The sequence below is a fragment of the Pinus tabuliformis genome, chromosome 5_1 (assembly GCF_031772625.1).
Source record: "Pinus tabuliformis cultivar Carrire ecotype Pingquan chromosome 5_1, CPIR1, whole genome shotgun sequence".
Lineage (NCBI taxonomy): Eukaryota > Viridiplantae > Streptophyta > Pinopsida > Pinales > Pinaceae > Pinus > Pinus tabuliformis.
Window position 1 is genome coordinate 350,973,358 of NC_142305.1, and position 15,005 is coordinate 350,988,362.

Here is a 15,005-nt window from a genome sequence, read left to right on the forward strand (position 1 = left end):
ATGGGGAACATTTGCCTACCAAGCGCTTCCTTTTGGGTTATGTAATGCACTTGCAACATTCCAAAGAGCACTACTAGTAATTTTTTCTGATCTAATACATGATTGTGTAGAAGTATATATGGATGATTTTACAGTCTATGGAAACACATTTGAAGAAGCTTTGGGAAATTTGGAAAAAGTTCTTAAAAGATGTAAATAAATTAACCTTTCATTAAGCCATGAAAATTGTTTTAAGATGTTTACAAAAGGTATGTTTTTAGGAAATCACATTTCAGAAGATGGGATTAAAGTTGACAAATCTAAGGTTGAAGTCATCTCTAAGTTACCAATTCCAAATTGCCAAAAAGATGTTAGAAGTTTTCTAGGATTTACGGGATACTATAGAAGATTTATAGAAAGCTTCACTAAAATAGCATCTCCACTCTTCAAGTTGATTACAAAAGATTGTGAATTTAGTTGGAATCCTGATTGCCAACTAGCATTTGAAACCTTGAAAGAAAAAATTTCTGAAGCACCTATTTTAAGAGGTCCAATTTGGAAACTTCCTTTCCATATTTCTACAGATGCTTCAGATACAGCTCGGGGAGTTGTATTGGGACAAAAAGATTTGATTCCTTATTCCGTTTACTATACAAGTAAAAATTTGACTCCCACTGAGTTGAATTATACTGTGACTGAAAAAGAATGCTTAGGTGTTGTTCAGGCAATTAACAAATTGAGACACTATATAATAGGCTATGAAACCCTTTTTCATATAGATCACTCTGCAATTAGATATTTGATGAGTAAACCTATTACTAATGGCAGAGTTGCAAGATGGCTTTTACTTTTGCAAGAATTCAACATTACTATGCTAGATAGACTTGGAAAACAAAACAAAGTTGTTGATTTCTTGTCAAGGATTCATAATATCAAAGAAGACTCTCCGGTTGAAGATAGGTTTCGTGATGAATATATCTTTGTAGTAACTACTCAAACTCCTTGGTTTGCAGATGTTGCTAATTACTTGGTTACAGGGAAATTACCTTCACATTTGTTTCCTAGAGAGAAAAGAAATATTATTCAAGAAAGTGCAAGATACTCATTGATCACTAACGAATTGTATAAAACAGTGCCAGATCTTATGATCAGAAGGTGTGTCATGGAAGATGAGATGCCTGATATTCTCAAAGCATGTCATGATGAGCCGTGTGGTGGACACTTTGCTGAGAAGAGGACAACCTATAAAATCCTTTCTTTAGGATATTATTGGCCATCCATCTTCAAAGATGCTAAAGAATATTTCAAAAGGTGCGACAGTTGCCAAAGGGTAGGGAAATCTGCTCCCTCAAATGAAATGCTATTACAAACTCAGGTACTTATTGAACCCTTTGAAAAGTGGGATTTAGACTTTATTGGATCAATTAATCCTCCATCTAAGTAGAAAAAGTATATATTGATATGCACTGATTATGTCACCAAATGGGTAGAAGCTAAAGCATTACCTTTTTCTAATGAAAAATCTATAGTTAATTTTCTTTTTGAGGACATCTTCACTCGTTTTGGTGTTCCAAGAGAAATTGTGACAAATTAGGGATCTCAATTCACATCCAACATGATGGAAAGGCTTACGGAGGAGTAAAAAATCAAGCATAGGAAATCTACTCCCTATCATCCACAAGCAAATGGTCAAGTGGAGTCTACAAATAAAGTGATTGAAGGAATCCTCACCAAGACTGTGCATCTACATAGAAGAGATTGGGCAGAAAGTCTTTCTGAAGCCTTATGGGCCTATAGAACTACATGGAGGAACACAATGAAACATACACCCTATGAACTTGTTTATGGGAAACAAGTCCTATTCCCTATAGAGTTCCAAGTCAAAGCTTTCAAGATGGTAGTCCAGTTGGGGATGGATTTATCATAAGCTCAAAAGCATAGACTCGAGCAACTGAATGAACTTGATGAAATCAGATAAGAGACTGTTCAAAGGATTGGTCTAGTCCGACAACAGAGGGCTAAATGGCATGACAAATACATCAAAGAAAAGAGGTTTCAAGAGGGAGATTGGGCACTATTTTTTGATTCAAAATTTAAACATTTTGAAGGGAAGTTTCAAACTCATTGGCTTGGGCCATATGAGATTGGAAAAGTCTTCAGTAATGGAGCAGTGAAGATCAGAACAATAGATGAAAGTCAAACTCCTCTTCTTGTGATTGGTCATAGATTGAAAATATATCAAAAACCAATCTCAAAGGAGGAGTTCATCAAGATCTTCCATAACAATTCTGAAATTAAGTTTGTGAAGAAGAATCCTTCTTCTCCCCCCACTTAGTCTTTGTTTTTCCTATCTAAAAAATAAATAAATAAATAAGTAAATTGTATAAGGTTCAAAACCAATCACTAATTGACATGCTTATACAGAAAATACAAGGTGAAAATCAAAAGCTTCTGACACCCTATATTTTCCATTTCCTTTTTTGAAAAAAAAAAAAAAGAGTGGTGACAAAAAGCCATAGTCATTCAGCATTCTGCAAAATTCATTGTCTCATTCCATTTCACTCTGTTTCACTTTTTCAGTTTCACTTCATTCCATTGCATGCATATTTCACCAATAAATTTTTCCTTTTCCATCATTTCTTTCGTCTTCGTTTTCATTTATCATCTTGACTTATTTTCACTTACATAACTATTTCCATTTCATGCATTCATAAGCCATATTTTACTCTTTGTTTTACATTCTACATCTATTTCCACATTCTGCAGCTGATTCTATTCCGTAGCTGATGTTGTTCTACAACTAATTTGATTCTATAGCAACAGTTTGTTTATCAGTCCAAGCACAAGAGTTCAGTTCATAATAAATTCTTGTATGCAGGTAATTGAAGAAAAAAACAACTTTGAAGGCCAATCATGGCTAAAGCACCTATGGAGCAAACATCAAAATATTAGCAAGAGGAAGGTAAGGTTCCAAAGGTAAAAACAAGAACTTATTTCAAAAAGCAACTCAAAAACATAAGCTTGTATAACATGTATGATCACATGTCTCCTTGATTAATCATTATGTGATTTGACTGCCACGATACCTCTGCCATATCTTCCGTCTTCAATTCCAAACAGTCCAATGATTCCTTCATAACTAATCTCCATTTTAAACTCCATGACTTGTACTTAACCGGACTTTTACAGCTACACCTGTTAACGGTTAGATTAACGACATGACCTATCTGTATATGACTCTTCAAACCTTGACTGTTTACTTATTACATGTCAACTCTTAGTTTTTTTCCTCATATTTATGTAGCCACTTTGTGCATATAATCACTCTGTTTCCATATACATTTTGCATACAGTCACTCTGCTTTCACCCATTTTGCATATAGAGCTACTCTGTTTCCATAATTTCCGTATATACAGTTGTTTTGTTTCATATTCACCGTCATTTTGTTCATGGTCATTTCATTCCCATATACCCTATCACCCTGTTTCCATATCCATAATCATTCTACCTTTGTATAAAAAGTCTTCTTATTACCATATACGTAGTCATTTCATTTCTCAGACAGTAAAGAGTAGTTTTCAAGAGTAGCCGAGAACAGAGGTTATGGGGCCTATTGTTAGAACTGAACCCATAGGGGTTAAATACATGGAGGGTTATCCGTAGCTGAAGGGAATGTTACAAAAAGCTGGTTGGTTGTGTTTTATTGAGAAATTCTACGGTTACCATAAGGAAATCACTAAATCCTTTGTCAGGTCATTTGATGGAATGGAAGTGGAAATATGTGACATCAAATTTGCAGTTACCGAGTCCTTCATAGCTGAAGCAACAGAACTTCCAAGGCTAGGAGAAAGGTGGTTTAAGAACAAAGAGTTTCATGATAAATCTTCGAAGGTCATTCTTAAAAATCCAAGTATGGATACTTTAGTTTTTAGAAAAGGGATTCCAATCTCTACACTCATAAACAAATGGAGAAGCATGTTGTTAATACTGCAAAAATTTATTACATGTGAAGGGAGGTTTGGATCTATGTATGTCTATCATATAAGATTGTTAATGAATTTCCTAGAGAATGGAACCCTCAATCTTCCCTTTTTCCTTTTGAATAGTTTGAGAAGAATGGCAACTAATGTTCAAAAGAAAGTTGAGTCAATAAAAACTACTCTATATCACCATGGACTAGTGAAAATTTTGGTTGAATTTCATTTGAGAGATACATGGGAGGACTTCTTGGTAAGGAATTTCTTCCAAGATGCCCTAGATTTTTCTAAGGGAAGTCCTGTTAAAAGAAGTAGGATAAGGAAGATCAATCTCACCATTCAAATCACCCCTAAAACTTCATCACAGAAAAATGATGAAGAAGAACCAATCTCTGAAAAATTAATAGACATAAAAAACCAGAGCAAGCGGAGAAGAAAAATGAAAGAAAGGGTTGAAGAAATCCACAGGGATATTCCTGAACCTTGATCACCTAAAGAGGATGAAGAGTTTCATTCTAAAAGACTAATCAAAATCATGGAACAGATCAAGAAAGATAAGGAGAAAGGAAAGAGGATAAATGATACAAAATAAGAAACTACAGGCTTCCAAAACTTGAGGAGGAGTTCTAGGCTCCGAGGCAAAGTGAAGAAGGTTAAATCAAAAGAGACATAGTTTATAAATTTGCAGGAAGAAACTCAAGCTCAGTCCCCTGATAGTATTCCATATGAGAAAAGCCCACATAACTCTCCTCCACGAAACTTTGAGGGCAGCCCAAGAAGAGTTTCTCTAGGCATTCATCCAATACAACAACAAATCTATGACTACATAGAGTCATTGGAGAAAAAGAGTACATAAGTAGACACAAGGACTTCATCTAAGCCAGAACAGATTGCCACCACACAAGAAACTCTAATCATCTCCCTCAAACAAGAGATCTATGACCTAGAAATTATGAACAGACACATCCAAAAAGAAAATGAAAATTTGAAGGAACAAAATAGGGTGGATAGAGCTATTCATGATAACACCATGTGATACTTGGGTTTATGGAACAAGAAGAACAAAAAGCTAAAAAAAGAAATAAGAAGTTGAACAGGACACTGATTAACCTCAGGTACAGATTTCTCATGAGGAAGCCAAGGATGGCAGTTTGTGCAAAGAAAAACAAGAAGAGGAAATTAGATGTGTTGGCTGAAGTATCAGAACAAATGCAATAGAAGGAGGAAGTTCACAATTTTGATTGCATGGGGACATGCAATAGTAATGTAGTGGGGGTATGTTGAGCTTCAAAACTGCCCTTTCCTTAACAACTTTTCTCCTCCCTTTTCTTTGTTTTTTCCATGAAGAAAATGCATCCCTATCATCAATAACTAGTATACATTGCCTTAAGGAGAACATTTTAGTGATTTACATGTTATACTTTTATGTTTGCTATTTGAATAAGTTTTTATCTTTTAGCTATAGAACGCAGCCTATTCTACAACTAATCAACTGTTCCACAGCTACTTCCATGCTTTTACAGGTTCCAGGTGTCAAAAGGAGGAAATAACTACATGGGCAGCATGGAAAACCTCATGACATGGATCGTGTCCTATTCACCTAGCCTGGGTCGACAAGGAAGATGGTACAAGACTCCGATGAAAGGAGAAGTCAAATGTAGAGACCTAAGGCAAACATGACTCTGTTTTGTACACATTTCATAGTGATGGGATCCGAAACAACTTCTTGAGGCCACAGACTTCATCAGTTATCTGTGCAACCAAATCCAACAACCATCACCTTAGATTTATATCTCCAGAAACTGAGGAAGAGAATTTTGTGTGCGTGTCTGCCTACGTGTTTTTGGTTGTAGCTTATTTTTCTCCATAAACAGTTGTATAATTTCTTTATAAATACCTATGTGAAGAACGCAGAACCAGTTCGAATTTTCTCATGTATTAAGTTCATATTACTTTTCTGTAATTTTGAAAACTCATTATCTATTTTTAATATGACAATCGTGTGTTTCATGGATACCTGAAAGTGTTTATTGGAATTTTGATTGAGTACGCATAGCCTGAGCAGTTGTAGAGGGCCCTTGCACTGACTGAGGTTTCATTTCATTTTTTTTTTTGTCTTTTATAGTTGCAATTGTAAATTTATCATTTCTTCCATAATGTTCACAACCATTTTTCATACTAACCCTATTTATAATACATCATTTCTTCACTAATGCAGAATAGCCTCTTTTATTACAGAATAGCTTTCTCTTTGCAATTTCTTTCTAGTTTTATCAATAGTTAGAAGTTGGGTTTAGTAGTGTAGAGTAGTTTGTTTCATTTACTGTTTCACTAGTTTCTAATAGACTGATCAGTGCCATTACTGTTCTTGCCATTTTATTACTAGTTTAGTGACTTATGGCATAGATGAATGTCTCTTAAAAGCCCTTCTAGTTGATAACTCATCTCAAACTAAGTGGTTGAGTACTTCATTCATGCAATGAGTCTTTTCTTCGTTTTTTCATTTATTTTCTCTTAGAATAATGAAGTACAGAATTCCTCAAAATGTCATCCCAAGGAAGTTTGTCTTCCAAAATTGAGAGGCAGAGTAACTAAGTATTTCATTTAGTTTTGTTGCAGTTTCAATTCTAGTTTTTCATTAAGTTTTGTTTCTGCATAGACTAAACAATAGTTGTAATCTCACTTTCAGTTTGAGCATTTCATTTTAGTTTTGTTTCCATAATAGGTAATTGCAATTTCACTTTCAGTTTCAGCATTTCATTTTAGTTTTGTTTCCATAAAAGATAGTTGGAATTTCACTTTCAGTTTTCAATATTCCATTTAGCCTTGTTTTAGTAATTAAATAGACAGTAGTTGCAATTTTACTTTTTATTTCATAGCTCATGATTTGGAAATAAATTAGGATTTTGACAGTTACATTGTAAACCATTAGGGACTAAAGGACCAAAAACCCCCAAAACAACATAAAACTCAAAAACAGTGAAGTAAGAAGGGTCATCTAGCACATATAGTGCACTACACTTCATCCGTCTATGATACCCAGATTGATAATTTATGTAGAGCAATTTAGTACACTAAATTGACCAAACACAACTCTAGAAACAAGAAAACTCCTCACTGACCTCTCTATTGGGCTAGAAACATATTCTGATGCTGAAGCTATATCTGCTACTAACAAGTGCTCCCTCTCTGACCTCTGAGCTGCTACAACACTCCATGCATCTCGCACCATTGCACACCTCTCTGTGCCATCTTGTACTGGTGCAATGTTTCTGTGCCTCTCGCATTGTTGCAGTCTGCTAGCTCTACACACTCCCGAGACTCCTGCACTGTAGCTCTCTCTGCCGCTCCATCCACATCTATCTCTACCCACTCAGCCAATCCTGCTAGTCCTCGTCGGGGCTCCTGTAGCAAAGTCAAATCAAAGAGGTTGGGTACCTCAAGGATCCTGGCCACCTATTCCAGCATTCTTGGGAAGATCACTCCACATCGCCCCACCTCCTACCTGGAGGTATGGATCCATGTGATCCCTCTGCGCACCTGGCTCAAAATTTCCCCCTACTCGAGGTCTTTGCATTACTAGATGTCTCTACTCAATCTCCTCTCAACTTCTCTAGTTGTGGCTACCCCATATCCTCTTGAAGCTGCTTCACCAATCGCGGCTCCTCCACAATCGTCTGAGACTTCTTCTGGCACTGCATGTTGAGAGGTAATGTACTCTCGCTCTCAACCACCAAGCCTCCATCACTTGCCTTGCTCCTCAAGGCATTGCATACATCTTGAACCTCAAGAGAGTACAGGTTCTTTACATGTGAACTGATCTGCTTAACCTCTATCTTCCAGCATCACGATCAACACCAAATTTCTCTTCAGTCTTGGTACATACTTGACATCGGTCAAGGTAATGCGAGCTCCATGCTCCCTCTGAAAAACAACCATGCCTACACCTGAGACACTATACTTTTCATCTTTTCCCATCACTATGAGTATCTAGAGGTCTTTCTCCTCCAAAGCACTGAAAAAACTCTTATCATCGGTCATGTGGAAAGAAGCTCCATTGTCATGAAACCAACCACTTCCCACCATGGATGAAACCATGCATGTGAACAATGTGAAACCCAACTCGAACTATGAGGCTAGTGCCTCATCTTCTGATCCTTCCACGGATCCCTTCTTGGATATCCTCAGTGGACAATTTGTAGAAAAATGGCCCACCTCACGATAACGAAAGCATCACACTTTCGATTTGTCAAATTTATTCCCACCTTGGGAAGCACTGGATTAGGAGAGAGAATCCTTATCCTTCCCCTTCTTCACCTTACTCACTAAGGCGTAGTTCTCTTCATCCTCCATGGATGAAGAACCATCTCTGGTGCTTCTTCTTATCTCCTCCTACATCAGATTCGACCAAAGTCGTTCCCAATCTGGCAGTTTCTCTCTTCCATTAACCGAGTCCTCGTAGCTATGCCATCTCTTAGGAAAGCTGAGGACTACAAGAATTACCAAGTCCAAGCGCATCCCTGCATGTGGTGAGCTTCTTCTGATAAGTAGGGATCGTGTCACCCTCTTCACACTTGATCTTTCGAAGTTTGTCCTTCAACGCCAACTTCCTCTGATCACTGCTATTCTGATATAGATATTTCAATGTTTTCCACATTGAAAATGGTGTCTTCTTCCCATGGAGGCTCGAGACAATGTGGTCTCAAACTCGCTCCAGGAGGATTCTCCTTGCTCTAGTAACACATTTCTTCCATTCCGCCAGTTGAGTACCATCAGTTGGCTTGGGGACTTCTTGATCAATGAAGTCTTTTAGACCGTTATCATCTAATACTACCTCCATGCGATCCTTCCAGGCTATATAATTCGAGCTTCCATCAAGCGCATACTGGAGTCTTAAACGACTGAACACCATAGGTGAAATAAAGATGTGATAAGAACTCGATTTCTATATTCAGGAACCAAACTTCGAACTTCCCCTTCTTGTATATTGTTCTTCGCCTTGAACACCTTTGCTCCAATACCATGTAGAAATTCCCATTGTAGATCAACAGATTATTCAATATACTAAAACACAATACAAGATCTACTTCTACAATACTTTGCGGAAGCTTAATCAATTTGAGCACAATAAATGAGAACACATATCGCTGAGAATGAGAAGCAATCACACATAACACAGAAGAAATAACCCGGAGAAAGCCTCAGCCTAAAACCCCAATCTCTGTATTATCATACAAGTGGAAATCTTGTTCAAGTTACAAAAAGAATCAACTCTCAAGCTATCCTGATCTCTTTGCAATCAAACAATGCTGCTCATAGACAGTCAAAGGCTCTCACAACCTTCTCCTCTACCCTCCAAGCCTCCTATTTCCTTACGCAGTTTTTCCTGGGGTCCAATGCTTCCACTAATTTGAATTCTCACCTCACACTGGTCACTTGGCTCAGAAATAACTACACAAACCTGAAGGAGATAAATCCTTCTCCATGGATGAGTTTCCTTTATAGGAAAAATCCATCCAACTAATAGTATGTTGTCCCTACTTTGATCTCAACTGGGTCTCTATCTGAACTAACATGTATGAGTTATTCATGAGAGATTATTCAGTTATCTGAAGTGTAGTAGTTATATGTAAGCATGCATTAACTAACTCAACTCACATTAATTTAAACAAACTATTTAAATCAATCTAACTAGACTTCACTCAGTTAACGGAGCCAACTAATTACAACTCAATATTACAACTCATCCTTATCTCTTTAACTGATGGATAAATTCCTCAATTAATAGAGAAACTGTTGCATGTCCTCACATAGACTTCATGTTTGATTTTTCACAACTAATTAACTCATGGTATTTAATTAATTTATTTTCAAATAGATGTTAAGTTCAAATTCGAATTTTACTTCCCATTTTAGTCTAGGGACTAACTAAAAGTAGGAATCCATCCTGAACTGCTAAAAATATAATGTTATTTTTAGCACTTCCAGTTTTCATTCCCTATTACTCAATCCAGCACTAGTACCCAAACTGTTATTTATAGCAATGCTATTTTTAGCACTTATTCTTTTAGCATTTCTTGTTTCCATTTTAAATACTCCCTCTCAACAACAAAGGCATTCAACTCAAACCTGATCGTGTACCTTTGGAATGTTCTGCATGCAACACTTCTGCTAGGTGTGGTTGCTCGAGCAACTCTAGAAACAATAAAACTCCCCACTGACCTCTCTATTGGGCTAGAAACATACTCTGGTGCTGAAGCTCTACCTACTACTAACAAGTGCTCCCTCTCTGACCTCCGAGCTGCTACAACACTCCATGGATCTCGCACCATTGCACACCTCTCTGTTCCATCCTGCACTGGTGCACCTCTCCTGTGCCTCTTGCATTGTTACAGCCTTCTAGCTCTACATAGTCCAGGGGCTCCTGCAATGTAGCTCTCTTTATCACTCCATCCACATCTGTCTCTACCCACTCAGCTAGTCCTGCTAGTCCTCATCGAGGCTCCTGTATCAAAGTTGAATCAAAGAGGTTGGGTACCTCAAGGATCCTGCCCCCTATTCCAGCCTTCTTGGGACGATCACTCCACATCGTCCCACCTCCTACCTGGAGGTATGGATGCATGTGATCCCTTTGCCCACCTGGCTCGAAATGTCCCCCTACTAGAGGTCTCTACATGAGTAGATGTCTCTACTCAATCTCCTCTCACCTTCTCTAGTTGTCGCTGCTCCACAACCTCCTGAAGTTACTTCACCAATCGTGGCTCCTCCACAATCGTCTGAGACTTCTTCTGGTGGTGCATGTTGAGAGGTAATGTACTCTCCCTCTCAAACACCAATTCTTCATTAGTTGCCTTGCTCCTCAAGTCTTTGCTTGCATCTTGAACCTCAAGAGCATACGGGTTCTTTACCCGTGAACTGATCTGCTTCACCTGTCTAGTGATGATGCGTCTAAGGAAAAGATTTCCCTTAGTGAAGACTACATCATAGCCTCTATCTTCTACCATCGCAATTGACACCAAATTTCTCTTTGGTCCTTGTACATACTTGACATCGATCAAGGTAATGTGAGCTCCATGCTCCCTCTGAAAAAACCGTGCCTACACCTGAGACACTATACTTTTCATCATTACCCATCACTATGATTATCTGGAGATCTTTCTCCTCCAAAGTACTAAACAAACTCTTGTTGTCGGTCATGTGGAAAGAAGCTCCACTGTCAAGAAACCAACCACTTCCCACCATGGATGAACCCATGCATGCGAACAGTGTGAAATAACTCGAATTGTGAGTCCAGTGCCTCACCTTCTGATCCTTCCATGGATCCCTTCTTGGATTTCCTCAGTGGACAATTTGTAGCAAAATGGCCCACCTCATGACAACAAAAGCATCGCACTTTCAATTTGTCAAACTTCTTCCAACCTTGGGAAGAATTGGATTGGGAAAGAGAATCCTTCTCCTTCCCCTTCTTCGCCTTACTCACTAATGTGCGGTTTTATTCATCCTCCATGGATGAAGAACCATCTCTGGTGCTTCTTTTTATCTCCTCCTGCATCAGATCCGACCAAAGTCGTTCCCAATCTGGTAGTTTCTCTCTTCCATTAACCAAGTCCACGTAGCAATGGCAGCTCTTAGGAAGGCCAAGGAGTGCAAGTCTCACCATGTCATCATCAACTGTCATGATCCCTACACCTCCAAGCTCATCCCTACATGTGGTGAGCTTGTTCAGATACGTAGAGATCATGTCGTCCTTTTCACACTTGATCTTCTGAAGCTTGTCCTTTAGCGCCAGCTTCCTTTGATTGCTGCTATTCCGATATATATCTTTCAATGTTTTCCAAATTGAAAATGGTGTCTCCTTCCCATGGAGGCTTGAGACAATGTGATCTCGAACTCCCTCCAAGAGGATTCTCCTTGCTTTAGCCACACATTTCTTCCATTCCGCTAGTTGGGTAGTATAAGTGGGCTTGGGCACTTCTTGATCAATGATGTCCTTTAGACCATTATCCTCTAATAATGCCTCCATGTGATCCTTCCAGGCTATATAATTTGAGCTTCCATCAAGGGCATACTCAAGTCTTAAACCACTCAACACCATAGGTGAAATAAAGAGGTCATAAGAACTCGATTTCTATATTCAGGAACCAAACTTCAAACTTCTCCTTCTTGTATACTGTTCTTTGCCTTGATCATCTTTGCTCCGATACCATGTATAAATTACCACTGTAGATCAACTGAATATGCAATATATTAAAACACAATCGAAGATCTACTTCTACAATACTTTGCGGAAGCTTAATCAATTTGAGCACAATCAATGAGAATACACATAACATAGAAGAAATAACCTGGGGAAAGCCTCAGCCTAAAACCCCAATCTCTCTATTATCATACAATTGAAAATCTTGTTCAACTTACAAAAAGAATGAGCTCTCAAGCTATCTTGCTCTCTCTGCAATCAAACAATGTTGCTCATAGATAGTAAAAGGCGCTCACAACCTTCTCCTCTGCCCTCCAAGCCTCCTATTTCCTTGCGCAGTTCTTCCACTTGTGTGAATTCCCACCTCACACTATTTACTTGGATCAGAAATAACTACACAAACATGAAGGAGGTAAATCCTTCTCCATGGATGAGTTTCCTTTATAGGAAAAATCCATCCAACTAATAGTACACTATCCGTCCTCTGATCTCAACTGGGTCTCTGTCTGAACTGACATCCATGAGTTATTCATGAGAGAATATTCAGTTATCTGAAGTGAACAGTTATATGAAAGCATGCATTAACTAACTGAACTCACATTAATTTAGACAAACTGTTAAATCAATCTAACTAGACTTGACTCAGTTAACTGAGCCAACTAATTACAACTCAATATTACAACTCATCCTTATCTCTTTAAATGATGGATAAATTCCTTAATTAATAGAGAAACTGTTGCATGTCCTCACATAGACTTCATGTTTTACTTTTCACAACTAATTAACTCATGGTGAATTAATTAATTTATTTTCAAGCAGCTGTTAAGTTCAAATTCGAATTTTACTTCCTATTTTAATTCATGGAATAACTAAACATAGGAATCCATCCTGAACTGCTAAAAATCGAACACTATTTTTAGCACTTCCATTTTTTGTTCCCTGTTGCTCAATCCAGCACTGGTACCCAAATTGCTATTTATAGTCGTGCTATTTTTAGCACTTCTATTTTTAGCATTTCTTGTTTCCATTTTCAACACTCCCTCTCAACAAGAAAGGCATTCAACTCGAACCTGATCCTATACCTTTGGAATGTTCTACATGCAACACTTCTACCAAGTGTGGTTGCTCGAGCAACTCTAGAAACAAAAAAACTCTTCACTGACCTCTCTATTGGGGTAGAAACATACTTTGATGCTGAAGCTCTACCTGCTACTGACAAGTGCTCCCTCTCTGACCTCTGAGTTGCCGCAACACTCCATGCATCTCGCACCATTGCACTCCTCTCCGTGCCATACTACACTGGTGCAACTCTCTTGTGCCTCTTGCATTGTTGCATCTTGCTAGCTCTACACGGTCCTGGAACTTCTGCATTGTAGCTATCTCTGCCACTCCATCCATACATGTCTCTACCCACTCAACGAGTCCTGCTAGTCCTCGTCAGGGCTCCTGTAGCAAAATCGAATCAAATAGGTTGGGTACCTCAATGATCCTGCCCCCTATTCTAGGCTTCTTGGGATGATCACTCCACATCACCCCACCTCCTACCTAGAGGTATGGATGCATGTGATCTCTCTACCCACCTAGATCGAAATTTCCCCCTACTGAAGGTCTCTGCATGAGTAGATCTCTCTACTCAATCTCCTCTCAACTTCTCTAGTTGTGGCTGCTCCACAACCTCCTGAAGTTGCTTCCCCAATCGTGGCTCCTCCACAATCGTCTGAGACTTCTTTTGGCACTGCATGTTGAGAGGTAATTTACTTTCCCTCTCAACCACCAAGTCTCCATCAGTTGCCTTCCTCCTCACGACTTTACATGCATCTTGAACCTCAAGAGCATATAGGTTCTTTACCCGTGAACTGATCTGCTTCAACTGTCTAGTGATGATGTGTCTACAGAAAACCTTTTGCTTACTGAAGAATACATCATAGCCTCTGTCTTCCAGCATCACGATCGACACCAAATTTCTCTTCAGTCCTGGTACATTCTTGACATCGGTCAAGGTAATGCGAGTTCCATGCTCCCTCTGAAAAACAAACTTGCCTACACTTGAGACACTATACTTTTCATCATTACCCATCACTATGAGGATCTGGAGATATTTCTCCTCCAAAGTACTGAACAAACTCTTATTGTCGGTCATGTGGAAAGAAGCTCCACTGTCAAGAAACCAACCACTTCCCACCATGGATGAAACCATGCATGCGAACAGTGTGAAATCCAACTCGAACTATGAGGTCAGTACCTCACGTCCTAATCCTTCCACGGATCCCTTCTTGGATTTCCTCAGTGGACAATTTGTAGCAAAATGGCCCACCTCATGACAAAGAAAGCATCGCACCTTCAATTTTTCAAACTTCTTCCCACATTGGGAAGAACTGGATTGGGAAAGAGAATCCTTCTCCTTCCCCTTCTTTGCCTTACTCACTAAAGAACAGTTTTCTTCATCCTCCATGGATAAAGAACCATCTCTGGTGCTTCTTCTTATCTCCTCCTGCATCAGATCCGACCAAAGTTGTTCCCAATTTGGCAGTTTCTCTCTTCCATTAACAAAGTCCTTGTAGCTATGCCAGCTCTTAGGAAGACCGAGGAGTGCAAGGCTCACTATGTCATCATCAGTTGTCGCGATCCCTACACTTCCAAGCTCATCTCTGCATGTGGTGAGCTTGTTCATATACGTTGAGATTGTTTTGCCCTTTTCACACTTGATCTTCCAAAGCTTGTCCTTCAGCACCAGCTTCCTCTGATCGCTACTATTCTGATATAGATCTTTTAATGTTTTCCACATTTAAAATGGTGTCTCCTTCCCATGGAGGCTCGAGACAATGTGGTCTTGAACTCCCTCTAGGAGGAT